This window comes from Oreochromis aureus, linkage group 13 (genome assembly GCF_013358895.1).
Source record: "Oreochromis aureus strain Israel breed Guangdong linkage group 13, ZZ_aureus, whole genome shotgun sequence".
NCBI classification, from domain to species: Eukaryota; Metazoa; Chordata; class Actinopteri; order Cichliformes; family Cichlidae; genus Oreochromis; species Oreochromis aureus.
The window spans coordinates 21,808,345-21,820,088 of NC_052954.1; positions in this window are offsets into that span (position 1 = coordinate 21,808,345).

Below are 11,744 nucleotides of genomic sequence, written 5' to 3' on the forward strand. Positions count from 1 at the left end.
AATCAATTTATTATTCATGAATGTTTCTGAATATACCTGATATCAACTTATTTGTGCTTTAAGTTTTTTGCCAAAAGCTTAAAGCAAAACTAAAAAATATACAAAATTACATAAAATATCTGAAAATGTATTAATATGGTACAATTATGGTTAAACACTGACTTCGTTGATACAGATTCATTAATAAAGTAACAAAAAATAGAGGAACTATATTTGTTGTATCCTTTCTCATTTAGCCATGGCAAACACTGTGCCTAAAGCTACTGGTGCTTTATAGCAAACCAAATATTTTTCTTTCAGGGTCTGACCTTTTAAATTTATTATTACTGAAACAATACATTTGAAATTACACTGTATTAAATTACTGGAAATTCTCATGAAATCATGTGCTAATGAGATGAGAGCCCACATATATTATAAATATAAATCTGTTTCTTCATGACATAGAAAGGTGTTCCATACTGACATGATAGCTGCACACATCCATGATGCAAATCTCTAATTCCACCACAATCCAAAGGTGCTCCACATTAATGATCCTGCTTGAAGCTGCCATCAGAAGACTCATATATTTTGGTTATAAAGGGATGGAAATGGTCAGCAATAATATTTGGGTAAACTATGGTCATGGAAAATACTCGGCTGGTCCTAAGGCGCCCAAAACACACCAAGAAAATATCCTCTGCACTATTACACAATCATCGGTACTCTGAACAGTTGATGCAAGGCAGGATGGATCGTTACGCCGTACTGACCCCACCATCCACATGTTACAGCAGAAACTGAGAGTCAACAGAACACGCAACATTTTTCTCTTCTCCTAAATCAGATTTTATATAATTATATAAAAAGACACTTAATCTGATGGCTACACATGTCAGCAGATACGTGTACACATAGTAACACATTTCTACAGTGTCAACCAATGCCTATAGCTTTGCCTGTCTGCCTCTTTTAAAACCCCCGCATGCATTACACAGGAACACATTGTATAATTCAGATGTTTTCTTGAAGGGGAAGCCCTTGAAGTTAAAATGAGTGATTTATGAGCCAAAATACAGTCTTTGGGTCTTGTCAAATGCTTTAAAGTATTATTAGGTTCTTGATTCTCTAAGAGCTCTTCCTATCTTTCCTTTGGTGTGCCAGAGGAGGAATTGATCTATACAAAGAATCATTAAGTTTGACGAACTAATCTGAGTGTTCTGGGAAAGGGCATGCTTTCATCTTAGGGTCTGAAGTGTCATGTTGTCAGGTCCTATAAATTATGAAGGAACACTATGTCCCCTGAAACATATACAGAATTAATTACTACAATGTTTAAGGAAAATTGAAAAGGCAATGATAGCCACCAGATGTGTGAAGCAAATTCACCACTTCTTCAGATATTGTGACTTCAAATGAACGACTACTGGGTGCAGACATCTCTCTGTTTATGCAACACATTGTGTCATGCATCAAAAAGTAAACATACTCTATGTGCACTGTAAACAAGCCCATTAGCCCACATCTTCACATCAGCTCTGTGATGATGTGAAGGAGGTAAAATGTTTAACACTGCCACCGTCTTCATTTAGGATGCATGACGCATGCCAACATTTGCTAATTACCACTTAACATAAGCTCCAGCTCAGCTGATTGGGTTGTCAGCTGAGCTTATATAATGTCATAAAGCAAATTCATACACAAGTTAAAAGTCTTACTTGATGACTGCGTCAGATAAGGGAGCATCAAATGATTGCATTGTATAAGGGCTGCATATGTGCACCACACTGCGTATCATGGGAATCTATCAGGAATGGCTCAAAACAACAAATGGTGGTGCAAGGAGAACATCAGGGCACTTTGAATTATATGAGTTAGGAGATTTACAAGTGCACCAATTTGTCCAACTGTTGAGATATTTTACTTTGTACCAGGCAACATTTAAATCCATGGTTCCGACCTACTATCCTTAAAACTGCTTCCTACTTGGAATTTTGTCATTTTCATTGGCAGGAACCTTGAACTGTTTTTGCCATAAAGCTTTAAAGCAACATCAGTGAAACGGTGAAACCAAATATGTCAATAAGATATTCAATCCCAGCTTTGAGGAACGAGTCTGAGGGGGTAATTTGGGGACACAGTGTACTTTCTTTTTCTTTTTTTGTTTTTAGTGTCTATCTGCTGAACTGGATCCAAGAAGCTTGGCCTGCATCACATTATCATTGTGAAGGCAGTCTCTTTTAGCCATTAACACCATTCTGGATGTAGTATTTAGTGTCTGTGTGTGGGTGTATGTGTGTACACACATGTATGGCATATGAGTGACTGAACAGTGAGGTGATTTGCAGCCAAGAAAAGGAGCTGCAGTGATACTTTCTGGTAAGCTGTGGTTTGTTGGACTTGGAAAGAGTGTCCCTGGCTTAGACGGGGGATCAGACTGTTGTACAATTGATCTGTTTGACTGGAAATCCAAAACCTCAGCAGTAAAACATAGTCACAGTAAATGGAGCAGTGCACTCTTGGACAATGTTGGGGTCTTTATTCAGCAAAAAAGGGGAGAAAGTAAGGCATTACTTATTTGCTCGCAACAAAAATCAATTTCTTTCACTACTATTTACATTTATATTGTATTACTCTGCATCATGTAATCGCCAGGTAATGATAGAGTATAAACTTAAACAAATGCATATGCCTGCATTTATATTCTGATGAGATCATGCACAAGATTTTTGCACGTCAATATTTTTCCGCATTTTTCACAATTTGCTGTAAAAGCGGGTGTCCTGCACCTCCTAACTCAAAGAAGTCCATAAACCAGGATGACCTCAAAATGAACTAGTAACCTAGTTTGTGTAGCATAAACTATGACAGCAAATAAGAGCAATGCACATTAGTCTTGGAATGCATATTCACAAGTCATCTTTGAAGAAGCTACCAGTGGAGCTGGGATTTGTAGAAAAGCTGGTGGAGGGGGAATAAATATTCTTTGGACATTTCAAAACACAGATTATCACAACCACAGAGTTGTATAGTGTGAAGTTGCTGAGTGGTGTAGTGGGAAGGATGCAGCACCTGAATAAAAAAACACACCAACAACACCAAAAAAAACCCAAAAGTGTTACCATGAAATCATGAGACATATGCCTTCTACTCTCATAAAGTCTATGAAAATAAAATGTTAGTTGCTTTGGATGATAAAAGTGCTCTAGTGTTTTAAGACATATCAAACAACACTGAAGTGCAAGCTTTTAAAACTCAGCATAATGTAGTGTTGGTATATATTCGCTGGCTTTTCCACTTGATAAGTCATCAAATGAAGTAAAAATATGTCTATATTTTGTACCATATTTGAGGGTGTCACAAGCAAGAATGTCAATGCAGCTTTACAAAACCAAAACAATGTAATAGGCAAAAACTCAGACATGCCACACTTGTCTTCGTTCTTCATCTCATCACAAATGAGAGTTTTCGGCTAGCTTATTTTCTTGTCTATTTATCCAGAATATCAGATGGGCTTAATGAAAAAACAACCAACCAAACAAATCACAAACGTTCCACTGAGGCCAACTTTCAAATTAAAACATTCAGCTGGCACCTATCCAACAAGAGATCAAAAACACAGAAGCTTCTTTTTTGGCTTGTGTTTTGAAATCAACACCTGCATCACTGACAGTGATAAACCCACCTGACAAAAAAAGCTCAACAAAATAAAACTTCTGTACTTGCACTTCCAGCTGTCTTTCTCCTTTTCATCCCTCAGTACACTGCTTCCAATGTTCAATTTACTGGCTGTCTGCATTTGACACAAACGGCAGCCTTGAACTGCAAAAGAAAAAAGGGACAAAGCAGATCATATCTTGTTGTGTCACTGTGTAAAACATCGATACTTCTGAAGTGAAAGACACACAAATGACACTTTATTTGCTTATCTTGATTTTTCATGATATCACGCATGTGCCTTAATTTTTTCTGGCGTCTCTATGTCACCAGGAAATATACCAGTAGATGCAGTTCTCTGTGTTAACTGTTGGAATCAAAGTTCTGGCCACATTACTCCTCCGTGACATTTAGTACATCCCATAAGGGACTATCACAGTCAACAACAGAACCCCAACAGACAAAAGGTCACATGGTTAAATGAATTCACATTGCTATCATCTACTGTTCTCTTGTTTGTAAGCACTCACTTGCCTAATGTCACTATTCAGTATCACAGTAGAAAATGAGTGTTTTCTGTAGTGGAGTCGCAGTTTGAACACAATTTTAAACTAAATTTAAGATATCAAGGGAAACAATAAAGAAGAAATGATGTTAGCTCCCAGTGTCGATTCGGGGAACATGCAGTCTCTCTACTTTTAAGATTAGCTTTAAAACTTTCCTTTTTGAAAAAGCTTATAGTTAGGCCTGGATCAGGTGGCGACGGATCCTTCCTTAGTAATGCCGCAATAGCTGTTATCTGCTAGGGGCTTCCCGTATTGCACAAGAAGAGTGTTTCTTCTTTGCTTACCTGTTTTCACTATGTGTTAATACCAGAGATGGGCAGTAACGCGTTACTTGTAACGCGTTACTGTAATCTGATTACTTTTTTCAAGTAACGAGTAATGTAAGGGATTACTATTGCAAAAACGGTAATTAGATTACCGTTACTTTCACGTAGGAACGCTGCGTTACTGCGTTACTAAAACCGTGATTTTTTGCGAGAACGTCTCATGACAGTGACGTGGCGGTGCGACGTTCGTGACAACAGCTGTCTGCAGATCATAATATATCGAGTGCGGGACAGAGTGTAGCATGCAGCGTTTAAAGCGTGGAAGTACTGACCTTATTTTGAGTTTGATTCCATAAAAGTGACAAAAACATTAGTGTCCGTTGTGCGTGGGAAGAAAACTACTTTTTACAGCGAAAAAACCCCTAAACTTCCAAGCAAGCAGCGAGTGCGCTACCGACGTAATGTGAAATTCACAGAGAAACTCGCGGATTCTTCCACTGACCGCTGCAGCACACCTGCACCAGGGTAAACCTCCTCCGCCTACCCCAGTCCTGCTTTACAGGTGAAAATAGAGCAACAGGACCGCTAGTCTTTGATTTTATTTATTTTCTGCTGTGTTTTACTTGCATCTATTTGAAAGAGTGAGTGTAAACACAAAAAAATATTTTATTTTATATGCTGGAATGTGCAGAAAATAGGTTTAAATGTTAAACAAATTTCTTCCAGTCAGAGAATGTTGCATATAATTTAATTTTTGCTTGATGCATAAAGTTAAAAGATTAAAACTAATAAAACAAGTTTTAAAAAGAGACTTTTACATTTGATTACATTTTGTATGATGAATTATGCAGAAAAAGTAGAATTGGGCTGAAAGATCTATCGCTTTATCACCTATTCAGGTTGTAAATCGTGTTTTTAAAAAGTAACTAAGTAACTAAGTAACTAAGTAATTGATTACTTTTGAAAATAAGTAATCAGTAAAGTAACGGGATTACTTTTTGGGGGAAGTAATCAGTAATTAGTAACTGATTACTTTTTTCAAGTAACTTGACCAACACTGGTTAATACACCACTTTGCATTTAATCATTAGTTATTATTAAAATCTGGCTATCTGACATATTGTGTCCTTAGTCCTCCGCTAAGCCAGGCAGATGGCTGACCTTCCCAAAGCCTGGTTCTGCCAGAGGTGTCTTCCTGTTAAAAGGGAATTTTTCCTTCCCAGTGTTTCCAGGTGTTTGCTCACAGGGGATCATCTAAGGTTGGGGTTTTCTCTCCATTACTGCAAGGCCCTTACCTTAAAATATAAAGTGCCTTTCAGCGACTGTTGTTGCGATTTAGCACTATATAAATAACACTGAATTAATTACCGACACTACAGATGCTTTCAGACATATATGAATTGAGGCTTAATTTATCAGTTATAATCCATCCATAAATCCAGCTGTCAATGGAAGAGAAGTAGCATACACAGTGTAGAGGTCACCAGTCCATTAGAGGCCCAAAGTAGTTTTATTCATCACAACTGCAAAGTGTAGCAAAGACAAAAACTGTAATAAAAGCAATAATACTTTGTCTGTCTATTTTGGTTGTGGAATAAATATAAATTTTAACATCTGTGAAAGGGAGGAAAACCCTTTCACAGCACTGTGATAAAATGTATAATTTCAGTTCTTACTGACCACGCAAAGTGCTTTAGACTACAAGCCAAATACAACCATAACCATTCATTCACACATTACTTTATTCTATTTACTTGAAACACTTTATGTACCACATCCATGACCGGTTTAGAATCATCATAGCCTGAGTACCTGGAGGAAACTCTCCGAGGCATATACGGTACTGTATATGTGATGGTTTCACCTGCCAGTATGTTTTCTTTTTCTTTTTTTGCCTTCCATGATGAAAAAGCTGAGAGGATTTTTAGGTCACATGCCTCATATAGCTCATGATGTATTTGCCTGTCTGATTTTATTAATACGCCAGCATTTCCACCTTGGTGAAGCGTAAAAATTTACCCTTCCATCATGGGGTTAGGAGTCATTTGTTTAGACAAGTTGTGATCTTTTTAAATTTCTGTCCCAAATGTGTGATGTTGCAGTAGGAAGATAATTCAGTGGAGGAAAGTAAACATTTTACAGCTGTATAAAAAAAATAGAGCTTGACAAAAAAAAAAGAAATGCACTAGCTTTGCATAGTTACTTTGACATACACCAGGGCATAGACACGCACACCTTCTTCATTTAAGCACAAACTAAACAATTCAAAATGCAACACTCAGCTTCATTGTGAAACACTTGCCAGTGGTTGTGTGCATATGCCTGCAGCCTCAGCCAAGAGAAAGCCTATTTATCAGGCTGCTATTTATCAGGCTGCTAATCAACCTGATAACCTGCAGCTGTGCCTGCTGCCTGCCAGAGCCAACCTTCACTCTTTACCCCCAGCCAGTGTTATACCAGAGCCCTCTGCTACACTGTCATAATTCTCACACTCGAGATTACAAAGTGAATCTTTAGACAACCCCAAAGACTTTTCTTATTTCACCAAAGCAAACAAAGTGTGAATGATAGAGAGATAGATGGAGATAAAGAAAAGAACAGTTTTGAGATCACTGCTACAGGATAAATCAAGTCAGGTACCACTGACTCATGGTGGTACCTGACAGACATGAGCGCAACAGATAAATATGAAGCCATACCAGCTCGGATGGAGCCCAGATTAACAAGGTCTGCGTCAGGTGTTGAGGAACCAGGATACCTAATGAGAAGTGGGCTACTGGAATAAGACGGCATCGGTGGGCAAGAGACGAAAATAGGGCGCTGTTGGAATGCTACTACGCAAGCAACCCCAGCAGATGGGGTTACATGAATGGACCTATCGAATCTTCAATACCCAGCATCCACATTGACGGCGAAACAACTTGTAGCTTAGTGTTCCAACATTCGGAAGAAGGAACTGCTCTCACAGCTAGAGACTGACGAGGTACAGCACACATGCTATGACAAGGGGGAGCCAGGACGACAGGTCACGGGGGGAGATATCATCACCCCTACCTTAGATAGGGTACCAAGCACCAAGTGCAATGGAAGAAGGATTGCTGAGTGCGAGAGGACCTGCTTTGAAAGATAGGATTATAGGGAAGCTTGAAACCTGGATCCTCCGTAGCCGGTATGTTGGAATGTCGTACGGACTGGAGAAGTGTAGTTGGATGACAACGAAGAGAGGGAAGGTAGTCAGAACTACCTGACTACTTAATCATCGAACTACCAGAAGGCAGCATTGACACTTACAACTACCTGGGGATCCCATAGGCAAATGGGAACCATGAAGAGGCCACTAGGAAAGCTGGCACCACACAATACCTGCAGAGGGTCAGGCAAGTCTTAAGGAGTCAGCTGAATGGTAAGAACAAGATCTGGGCTATCAACACCTACGCCCTGCTCGTGATCAGTTACCCTGCTGGGATAATGACATCAAGACCAGAAAGCTCCTGACGACGCTTGAAGGGTTTCACCCTAAGTCCAGCGCCCTGAGGTGTATGCTAAGCAGAAAGAAGGAGGCCAAGGACTGGTGAGTGTCAGTACCACAGTCCAGGATGAAACAACGAACATCCTCAAATACATCAGGGAGATAGGCCCAACCAATCACGTGCTCAGTGAATACCTCAGGCAGCAGAAACCCAAGAAAGAGAAGGAAGAGGAGGAACCATCATGGAAGGATATGCCCCTGTACCACCGGCAGATAGAGGAAGTGGCTGATATCCAGTAGTCCTACCAGTGGCTGGACCCCAGGCAGGCTGTGTAAAGATGCCCCTGAAACAATCCAGCACATAACAGCAGGGTGCAAGATGCTAGCAGGCAGGGAACATGGAACGCCATCACCAAGTGGCCAGGATAGTATACAGAAACATCTGTACCGAGGATGGCCTGAAAGTCCCAAGGTCAAAAGGGTGGCCTTGGGGTGGTCGAGAATGACAGAGCTAAGATCCTGTGGGGCTTCCAGATACAGTTGGACTAAATGGTGGTGGCTAACCAACCGGACATAGTGGTAGACAAGCAGAAGAAGACGGCTGTAGCGATAGATGTAGCGATACCGAATGACAGCAACATCAGAAAGAAGGAATGCGAGAAGTTTGAGAAGAGAGGGCTTCTGCTGTGTGTATCCACTGATTTTGCTGCTGCATTTTGTCTTTTAGGTACGTGTAAATGTAGGAGTCAGATATAGATTTTATTTTATGTTTATAATGAGTTTGTCATCTGAGACTGCACGTTAAATAGTATTTTCAGCTATGTTGGGAAAATGTACTTTTGTATAAATTATGAATATATGTTTTGTAATTGATCCATCTAAGTGGCGATTTAAATATTTTGGATTTGAAGGCAACAGCATCTCAAATAACCACCCTTTACAGAGGTATGCAGAAGAGCATCTCTGTATGCACAACATGTCAAACCTTGTAGGAGATGGACAACAGCAGCAGAAGACCACAGCACGTGTCATTGCTGTCAGCAATAATTTGCACAGACTTACCAAAACTGGACAAGATTAGAAAAACATTGCTTGGTCAGACGAGTCTCAAATTCCACTGAAGCTTTTGGATGGTAGGGAAATTGGCATAACATAATGGACATACAGCTGACAAATCTACTGCAACTCTGTAATGCTGCCATGTCAATATGGTCCAGAATCTTTGAGGAATGTTTCCTGCACCGTGTTGTGTCTATGTCATGAAGAATAACCGCAGTTCTGAAGGCAAAAAAAGAATAATTTATGTTATATATTAACTTCATTACAGCCAAAGGGCTAAGCCAGGTATATGTGTGCATTGTGAATGTGTGAAATTTTAAAGATAGCTGCTTTAAAAGATGTACAGTGCTCTAGTAGCTACTGTCAGGCTCAGCAGTGCCTGCAGAGCCACAAAGGTGTTTCCCGTTTTTCTGGTTTATTACAGAGTCTTATTCACAGGAGACTTTTTGAATCACCACAGCAGGGCAAGCACAGGTGTTGCTAATAAGATTAACAATGCCTCTGTTGTATTCAAGTCTCCCAGTAAGTCACATCAGCGTGGCAGTGAGCAAACATGAACAATACCAAGACCTGGGAACAGAGAGAGCTCACTGTAATTCTGCCACCATTAATTTAATATTTACAATACAAAAAGTGTTAGAAAGTGGTGAACTCACCAGACCTTTGTAGCTGTCATCCCCATATCTCAGCTCGAGGACAGTTGCTTGAGGTTTCATTAGCTCGTTCCATAACATGCAAACTTTCAACCAAAGCATTGTGGGGTGACAGGTTCCGAAAGGAAGAAGAATGCACCGAAAAAACAACGTACTTACATAAATTAAGTCAAAGATACTAGTGAGAGCACGAGTCAGCTTGTGTTTGTGTATGTACAAATATACGTCCATGAAAATCTCAGCTTCTAACTAATTCAGTGCATAATTTACCCAGTAAAGGCAGAAAAAAGTCAACTGAAAGGAAGAAGTAGTGAATAATAACAGAGTTGAATTTCATTAGTGGCTTCAACAATGCACTAGCACAAATACAATTAACCCTGTGCTATCCACACAAGTCACTTCATTACAAAGTAATTGAGAACCAGTCCAAGAAAGCTTTTTGCACACACTTTAATTAATCTTTATAGTTTAATATAAGCTAGAAACAAAAGTCATCAGGGAAAGGCCAGTTAAGCTGGACAAAAACCTCTTTGAGAGATTTATTAGAGTTTTATTGTTGCATGAGTATATCATGATGTGCCTAGTGTTGTATGAGAGCACTCTCACAAAACAATGAGATGTCATTCAGTACTGATAAACACTTTTGCAGTGGAGAATAATGGATCTTTTCACTGTGTCAAGTTGCTTATATTGTCTATTGTGCTTTTTAAGTATATCGATGGTTGGGATGTTGTTTTTGCATTGCAGTGGATATCAATTAATATTCAAGGCATCCTGTTCGGAGTACACATCCATCATGGTCCACATGCAGGCATTTTGCTGAAGTCCCTATGGATTCATTGTCCTTCTAAGTACCCTTGGGTGCAGTCAAAAACAATATGGCAATCATCATTTCTGCATTAGCATTCTGATGCTGAGAAACATATCAGTGGCTGTATTCATCGCAGTATAGGCCATCTGGTGCCTCACACAGAAGAAGTATCATGCTAACATACAAGAAATCAGTCAATCAACAAACTCATATACCCATATAACGGCATGACATAGGCAAATAAGCCCACCAAAGCAAAGTGAATAGTGCTGCTGTAAAAAAATTTGTGATTTTTTCACAAATCTAAAACTTACAAAATTCATCTTAGTTCTTTACTCATCTGAAAGAAACTTTAAAGACATGCTTACAGGGCATTGTATTGTAATTCACCATGTATAAAATATTAACATAGACCTGTCTTAGTGTATCCGACAATGCAAATGGGATGTCCTAAAAGACATAGTTGTACCATTCTGGAGTATCAAAGACTAAAATGCATGATTAATGCCTGTCAGAACAAAGTGCTCACAGAAAGGTGCAATGGACTGTTAATACAGTGTGCTTAGTGGTAAAACTTTCCCCATGGTTATTTGGAAGGCATTTTATGAAGTTTTGTCATGAACTGGATTACAAACTTTAGACAAAGTTAAAAAAAAATAAAGTTGTGTTACTTTGAAAGGTCACAACCATTAAAATATTATTAAATCTGATTTTTACAATTTGCAGCAACTGTCAAATCTTACTTACATTTCATTACTGCCATTATGCACAGTGTAACCATGTCCACTATGTGCAGACTGGATTGCCTGTCTGAATTTGGTGTAAAGTAATACATTTAACAGTGAAGCAGTTCTTCTACTGTTTTGATTTTTAGTTCAAAGAAATCTGTCTTTATTTGGTCTTGCTACTCTGGGCCTGTGTGACTGCGGTAAATGCTATTAGTGTTAATCCATGTCAAAAAATACTATAAATACCTCAGGGTGTGTTACAAAAGGACTGTGATATTTCCTTAATTGCTCTTAAGTGACTCAAGCTTCACTATTAATGTCACTAGTGAACCCCTTATTCATAGCTCCTTAAAGTGGAGCTCTTAGGCTTTTCCCTACTATCTGATATTTTTAGGTCCATAAGCTTTTGGGCAATTATCATTTTTTGTAAGTTTGCCTCTGTGCACCATCACACTGGATAAATCAAACTATCAAAATGTGATTGAATTGCAGACTGTTAGCTTTAATTCAAGCACTTTATTAAAAGTGCTGTATTAACTGTTTAAGTATTATA